This window comes from Mytilus edulis, chromosome 7 (assembly GCF_963676685.1).
Source record: "Mytilus edulis chromosome 7, xbMytEdul2.2, whole genome shotgun sequence".
Taxonomy (NCBI): domain Eukaryota; kingdom Metazoa; phylum Mollusca; class Bivalvia; order Mytilida; family Mytilidae; genus Mytilus; species Mytilus edulis.
Genome location: NC_092350.1, coordinates 32,823,294 through 32,832,359, shown reverse-complemented (window position 1 = coordinate 32,832,359; position 9,066 = coordinate 32,823,294).

Below are 9,066 nucleotides of genomic sequence, written 5' to 3'. Positions count from 1 at the left end.
CAAGTCTCTTGATATTTGTTAACCACTGCCTAAATGATTTGTAAGATAAAAAAAAGTCATAAATCAACAGAATAATCGATATCTGTTTCACATTTAGAGGACGATTATGATGTATAATTTAAAAATTGAAACAGGGAAGGTGTAAAAGAGTCATTAACTCGACAAAAGAGCAGAAAACAGCCACCAATAGGTCTTCAACACACCGATAAAATATAACAACCGCAGGCGTGCATCACCTGGCCCCTAAACAAAATTGTACTTGTTCGGACGTCATACTAAAGTCATCATCCGAAAAGATGGACGAAAGATACCAGAAGAAAAGTAAAACTCATAAATTGAAAATAAACTGACAACGACATGGCTAAAAATGAAAAGACAAACATACAAGTAATCGTACATAAGAAATAACATAAAAAACTAAGGACTGACCAACATAAACCCCACAAAAAACTTGGAGTGTTCTCAGGTGCTCCGGAAGGGTAATCAAATCCTGCTCCACTTGTGGCAATCGTCTTGTTGTTCATGTTAATGCTAACCCGGTACACAAGGTGCGCGTTTCGACTTCATTTGACTCATCAGTGACGCTCAGGTCAAATTGTTAATAAAGCCAAACAAGTACAAAAAATTTCAAAAGTTTTGCCAAAATACGGCTATGGTACTCAATGCTAGGATAAGAAAATCATTAGTATATCGAAAATTTCATATAAAAAGACCATATAATCGATATTCATGTGAACATCGAAGTGCTGGCTACTGGACTGATGGTACCCTCGGAAACGAAATGTACACAAGCAATGTCATCATCCCAGTGGTGTAAATATTTGTCAAAGGTACCAGGCTTATAATTTAATACATCAGACGTGTGTTTCATCTACACAAAAAACAATTTTGACGATCGTATTGTGATCGTACAGATCGCAGTATAGTCTTAGAACGGTCATGGTGAGGTCTTCATTATCGTGACTCTGCCTCTACTTCTAACTCTACCACAGAATAAGCGTGGTCAGAACTTGGTCTAATCGTAGCGGGGTTCGTGGTAGGAACGTAATTAGGACGTAGAAAGAATCAAAGATTTACATTTTCATGACGCTCATACTGCTATCTCACCACGATCTAAATTTATTTTAGATCGCGGTGAGCTTGGTGCAATCGTGGTCTAGTGGGACAGCTAAATGCAAAAGACTACGAGAAAGATCTAAATTTTCTCAGGTGTTCTGTACCCCCTAAAATGTTCACTTTAGCCTTCCACTACTCATTCGTCTTATTTATTTCTACTAGCTTTGGACTCAGTGTGTCAACCTTATATTTGAACCGAAACATTTGATAGATGACGTAAATGGCTAAACCATTATTCACTGCTAAATAAATTTCGGAGTACTAAACGTTCTCATTTGAAATAATCATATTAACGCGTTAATATCGCCTGAGTCCGATTATTGACCTCAATATTTCTTATTAGTGTTGTCGGATAATTGCAGTTATGCTTGTGACGTTAACCTCAACTTTTGTTTAACAATAAATAAGATTATTCTAAATTCTCAATCTAGCCGATTTGGATAAGGGAAATAGAACTGAGAATTTTTCAATAAGTTTCTAGAACTTTTATATCGAAGAAAATTACGTTTGCTGTCATATTGACTCATTTGTCATGTTTGTAGCTCCTGTATCTGTGATTTTAACAAATTTTGTCGATTCACGATTTTCTTTATCTATGATCATATTCCTAAATGCAACGACAGTTACAATCAACTGACGATTTAACCGTATTGCCTTTATAACGATCTTATCTTACGGATGATTTTTGCTGTTTCTCTCTATCGTTAATTGTTTTCCACGAAAAAAAAATAGTCTTTATAGTCAATGAAGATGTCAGACAGTTTCAACAATACTACATATTTGTATATAATGTTTGCACATACAGTTTCTCTCTATGTATTACAACTAATGTGAAAAGCCAAAATGCCAAATTTGGAGAAACGTTAAAAAAAGGCAGTAACTCTTATAGGTTGTCGACTTACGGTTTTTTTTGTTCTATTATCTTCTCATGGTATTACAATTATCCTGTACCTGCTTCTTTAAAGCAATAATTTCTTAACTTACGACGAATAAAAAAAATGTACGTTGCCGAAGAGAAATAACTTATGGTAATATTTTATTGCTGATTCATGTTATTGAACTTGTTTATAGATCTTATGGTGTTGTTGGGTGTTTCATTCGCAAACCAACAACTCGATTTCAATCGTCACTGAGTAATAATAGCAATTATTACAAGTCGACTTTCCATTCTTTTGAAAGTAAAAAAAAATATGTGTATATTATACTGCAATGTTATTGAACGTCGTACTGGAGGTTGGGAAGAAGCAAGATACCAGTGGTATAGTCAAACCCATAGCTCGAAAATAAACTGACAAAGTCAACACACCCTGGGTATTTTCTGATGGTTATTTTCTTTCCAATAATGTATTTACGACATTAATTAAAGTACACTAAACATCGGAAATAAACACATTCATACTAAAACTAGTCTGCTCTCCTCATATATATAAGATGGTATGATAGTAAATACTAAAATCCTTCCGGACAAGGTTGTGTGTGATTATCATATGATGAAGACATAATCTTTCGATCAGTTTAATTGAGGTCTGGAGCTGACATGTCAGTAGCTGCTAGTAGTCCTTTATTCATTAATGTATCATTGTCATTTTGCTAAGTTTATTTTGTTACAATTTCTGCCATCGGAGTCGGACTTCTTTAAAACTTAGTTAAACTGTGTGTATTGCTTGTGTTTCTTTATTCTGCATAGGCTAGATTTATAGGGGGAGGAATGATATGTCACAAAACATGTTTATCCCCGTCGCATGTTTGTGCCTGTCCCAAATCAGGTTTCTCTGGCTTTTGTTAGTCTTGTTTGTTTTCTAATTTTAGTTTATTTATGTTTTAGAATTTAGTGTGACGTTCATTTTCACTGATCAAGTACACATTTTAATTTCGGGGTCAGCTTAGACCCACATCCGGTTGTGAGATTTTCTAGCTGAGTTGAATACTTCGGTTGTTATATGCTCTTTGGTCGGGTTGTTGTCCCCATAGCATATTTCCCATTTCTCAATTTTTAGAGAAAAAAAAATGAACATTTAATGTCATGCTAATCATATATACCTTTGGAGATGTGTTATGACTACAATGAGGTGACTATCCACTTATGTTTATTTACAACATATGTATCATGTCTTTTTCATATATATAAACATGTCTTAATGTAGAGGCAATAATTGCAATTGTGTAGGGAAAATCTATACAAACAAAACAAGCAAGGCAATACAAATTTTGACCTACAATTTATAAATTAGCTCTGAACAATTTATTCATTTACTGTATACCCAAAACATCTTTGTTACATTGTACCATATACATTGTACTGATAACTAAAACAAAAAATCGAATATATTTTCATGGCTAAAATAATCAGTAGACTGAAGTCACGAGAGAAAAAGAAATCAAACCATGTACTCAATATGTTTTAAAACGAGTAGATAGCTCAGTATTTAATCAAGTGAAACCAGGTTGGTAATCAAAAAACGAAAACCACATCTGTGTTCTTATATGAAATATTGTAAAACAAACATAGCAGTCTTAAAATGTATTCTAACTTAGATTTATTAGTCATAGTTAAGTAATTTGCATGTAGGTGTATGAAGCTGATACTTTAATTTGGTGGCCTGAGTCGTTTAAAGTATTACGAGACAGCAAAATTTCAAGTTAACAAAAGTTTGGAATAAAAAGAGATTAGATATGACAAAAAAAGAAAAATAATTATTTCACAATAAACAGAATAACAGATTATTGCAATTTATGAAGCCCAACAGATTGAATAATGACATGGAAGACTGTTCTCTTTTTATAGTCTAAACGCAATTTAAAGCCCGTATTGATTAACAGTAACATGGACATGTCATAAAGGTTTAAAAAAAAAGGAACAATAACCTTAACAGGTTGAATGCAAATCTATTTTTGAGATATTCATAATTTGATTACGCCGAAAGTAAAAATATTGTATAAGTACTAAATTTGGAAAAATGTTGTCTTTCATTCAAAGGTTCTAATTTCTAAAAGTCACCGAAAGCAACAATATAACATTATTCTTTTCATGCAAAAAAATAGAGCTATGCCTCTTGTGATAAAAGACTTCACATTTTATGTTTTCTCGTGGGACACAAAAACACAGATAAATTAATTAAATGCATTTTGCCAACAATTTTTCATCATTATTTTACATTATATTTCTATAATCAAATTCAGTGTGACATCTTGTGTATATGAAACTACACTACGTAAAACAGTTTTATTTAACAGTTAAAAAATATTAATTAACATTTATTGAAACATAAGAGTACAAACATGTAATTCATGGGTTAACGTACGTGTACAATGACGAATATTTGCTAAAATGCCAGAAAATTTTAACAGTACATGCAGTTTTGTAAGATAAATGTTCAAACAACAAAATTTGTAATTTCTTTGGTAATATACAACAAGTGTCCCCGAAAAGGGGTTTCCGAATGTACTTTTATCACTATAGATCAACTAAAACTACTTGATCCTTGCAACGAGTCCTCATTAAAATATTTTGAGATTTGTGATTTGCACTACGTAAATAAAAGTTTCCAACCCTTTCATTTATATTACTATTTTTCAACTTTTTTTTTTATATTATTCACATTTTCAGTACCATCTAACTTCGTTTTTAAACTGATCTTGACAATGTTATTTACAATAAGGTGGGCAATTGAACATGCAATATCCACGGTTTTTAAGATAAACAATTTATAAATGATATGTTGACGGATTTGAACAGAGCTTCTTATTGTATGTGCCTATTGTCAACGATTTGAAAAACAATCATGACTTAAATTAAGTGAATGTCATATTGTATAAATATTTGGCGTGGCTTATACATACACCTTATCGTTATTTTTTCGCCATTACTGAACATCATACAGGTTCCCGTGAAATTTGGACATCATAATACAAAATATCTGACGCCAAAATGAAAACGTGATTGTTGTATAACACCAATAGTTCAAGCAGGACAGATTATCGGGTCAGCCGGTAATAGCGATTAGGTGTATATTGCTATATACTATCGTTCTTGTGTAAAGTGTATAAACAGATCTAGAGACTGGATTGTAAAATAACATTATAATTTAAAGAGAGTTTGACCCTTAAGTGTTGCTTATATATAGATCAATATTCGAAAAATAAGCGGCAAGTAAACCAGAAAAATGTCTCCAAACATGATAATAGTGTATATCCTTTATCGCTTATGTCAATCGCAAATCGCTTGAAGAGAAACTGGAATATGAACATCATATTACTTTGATAAAACTTTAGCCCTCTGAGTGTTACTTTCATATATATATAATATTCACCAAATAGTCTGCAAATGAACCCCACATGTGTCCTCAGCATTCTAATAGTATTTCAATAGTGTTGTTTACAAGATCACGTGTGTGTTGATAAGGCTTTGGGGATTAACTTTGTTATACTGGAGGTTACAAAATTTGAAATCGTTACCGGTCTTGATAAATGCATCACTATATGTATTCCCGTCATTTTAAGTATTTCTATTTCATCTTTATATTGACTTTCCAATTGATATCATTTTGAAGAAAGATTAAAAATACTGGGAAAACATAAAATTCAGCGAATTGCGTCATATACAAGACCCGATATCAAGATAAAAAAAAAACACTTGGGGCTATGAATCATCAATTTGGATTGCAAAACGATTGCTTATACATTATTTCAAGACGTGTTTTTTTTATCTTTCTAAAATTTGTACACTGAAGAGTAGAACACAATGTGATAATATTAACAGTAACATTTTGATTGCACAAGATGTGGATTTCAACAATGAACTATCAATTTCTGTCAGATTGAAAACCATTTTTTTTTCTCATTAAAGAATTAAACATTTCACCATTTATAACCAATGAACAATTTTCCTTTAGGTCATATACAATGATAGTTAGCAACATCAATATTACAACTATTTAAGCAATTACATTGGATATTATAGTGTATACGGGTAAGTTTGTACATGTATATAGGAAACAGTTTTGAAAAGTTATGTAATTTAATGAATTATATAAATATCACAACAGAAGCACTACTTGAATTAAACAATATAAACGGAATTTGATTTAAACACAAATACCAATAATGTTTGATGGATTTCTTTTGTGCTTAATTTTTTATAGAACAGCCATTCGTCATGATCAGCTACGGATATTTGTCTTTGTGATTTCATCAAGTGATATATAACCAAATTCGTATACAAATTAATTTTACTTTAGAAAATAATCAATAAGGCCCTATGCAATGATTGATTTAACCATATGATGAAAAAAGTTTCAAATAAATTATGAGAAGCAGTAGAAATTTACTATTAGGGGTTTCTGTTCTCAAACCTGCATTAAAGGTAAGTAAAGGCAACAGTAGAATTCCGCTGTTCAATTGTCGTCATAGATCGATTAAGCGGTAGCAAATCTTAAACCGAGGGAAACACATCAACTTTTAGAGGAAATCAATCGGAAATAAAGACACACTAAACTGCAACAAAAACAAACGCCAACAAATATAGAAACGGAAGTTGTGAAAGCTAAAACTATATGGATATAGCAGCATGTCTCAAACATTTTAACTTTAAGATGAATTATTGTAATTTCGAGAATGAGATTATATCATTTTGCATTCAAAAGTTAATTTATGTATCATTATGTAAATATATAATTGAATGCGAAAATGCATACCTTTTGAATGGTTTGAAATAATCAATAAACTGAAGTCACGAGAGAAAAATAAATCAAACCATGTACGCAACAACTTTTAAAACTAGTAGACAGCTCAGTATTTAATAAAGTGAAATCAGATAGGTAATCTAGAGGCGCAAATCAAGTCTGCGTTCTTATTTGAAATATGGTAAAAAAAACTAGCAGATTTAAAGTGTAATCTAACTTCGATTTATTTGTCATAGTTAAGTAATTTGCATGTTAAATGTAGGTGTATGACACTGATACTGTTATTTGGTAGCCTGAGTAATTTAAAGTATAAAGAAACAGCAAAAAAACAAGCTAACATAAGTTTGGAATAAAAAGAAATGAGATATGACCACAAAACAAAATAAGTTATTTCACAATAAACATAATAACAGATAATTGCAATTTATGAAGCCCAATAGATGACGTTGAAGATTGTTCTCTTTTTATAGTCTAGACATCGTTTGAAGCCCGTGTTGATTAACAGTAATATGGACATGTCATTAAAGTGAAAAACTAGGAACAACAACCTTGACAGGTTGATATTTTGAATTTATATGCAAGTCTATTTTTGAGATATTCATAATTTGAATATGCCGAAAGTAAAAATATGGTATAAGTAATACATTTGGAAAAAGTTGTCTTTCATTTCAAGGTTCTAAAGTTATAGAATCTCACCGAAAGCAACCATTATAACATAAGTCTTTTCATGCAAATAAATTGAACTATGCCTCTTGTTGGAAAAGACTACACATTCTGTCTTTTATCGTTGGACACAAAAACACAGACATGTCAAGTAAATGCATTTTGCCACTAATTTTACGTCATTATTTTGCATAACATGTTCATAATCATATTCAATGTGACATCTTGTGTGTAGGAAACTACACCAGGATAAATAGTTATGTTTAACCGTTAATAAATACAAATTAACATTAATTGAAATATTAGAGTCCAAACATGTAATCCATGGGTTAACAAACTTGTACAACTACGAAAATTTGCTAAAATGCCAGAACATTTTAACAGTACATGCAGTTTTTTTAAGATAAATGTTCAAAAACCAAAGTTTGTAATTTCTTTGGATATATTCAACAAGTAGTTCCTAAGAATTTATCCCGAATTTGCTTTATCCCGATAGACCAACAAAAATAAGTTGACCTTTACATCGAGTTCTCATTAAAAGATTTTGTAAATTGTGATTTGCCCAAAGTAAATAAAAGTTTCTAAAACCTTCAATATTACTATTATATTAATTGTTTGTTGTTTTTGTTTTACAGAATTCTCATTTTCAGTTCCAAATTACTTTGTTTTCACACTGATCTTGACAATGTATACAATCACGTGGGCAATTGGACATGCAATATCAAGGTTTTAAACTTAAGATAAACTGTTCATAAATGATACATTGACGAATTTAAACAAAGTTTTTTATTGTATGTGCCTATTGTCATCGATTTAAAGTCTTTAAGTGAATTTCATATTGTATAAATGTTTGGCTTGGCTTATGGATACACCTTATCGCTATTTGTCCGCCATTACTGGACATCACACAGGTTCCCGTAAATTTTGACGTCATAATACAAAACATCTGACGCCAAAATGGAAATGTGATTGTTGTATGACCCCAATATTTCAAGCGGGACAAATTCTAGAGTCAGCCGAGAATAGCGATAAGGTGTATGGTGCTATATACTATTGTTCCATTTGTAAAGTGCTTGAACACATATAGAGACTGGAACATGACATAATATAATAATTTAATGAAAATGTGACCCTTAATTGTTGCTTATATATAGATAAATATTAAAAAAGGAAGCGGCAAGTAAACAAAAAATGTCTTTAAAATGAGAGTAGTGTCTATCCTATATCGCTTATGTAAATAGCAACTCGCTTGAAGAGAAACTGGAATAGGACCATCATAATAATTTGATAAAAAGTAAGGTCCCTACGTGTTACTTTCATATAAATTAATATTCATCAAAGAGTCTGTAACTGAACCCAAAACATGTCTTAAGCATTAGAACAGTTTTTCAATATAGTTGTTTACAAGCACACGTGTGGGTCGATTTGGCTTTGGGGATAAACTTTGCTATAACGGAGGTTACAAAATTTTTAGGTCGTTTCTGGTCTTGACAAATGCATTCCCGTCTCATATAAAGTATTTGTATGTCATCTTTATATTGAATTACCAATATAGCAGTATGTCTCAAACATTTTAAACATTTCAACTCAAAGATGAAATTATTAT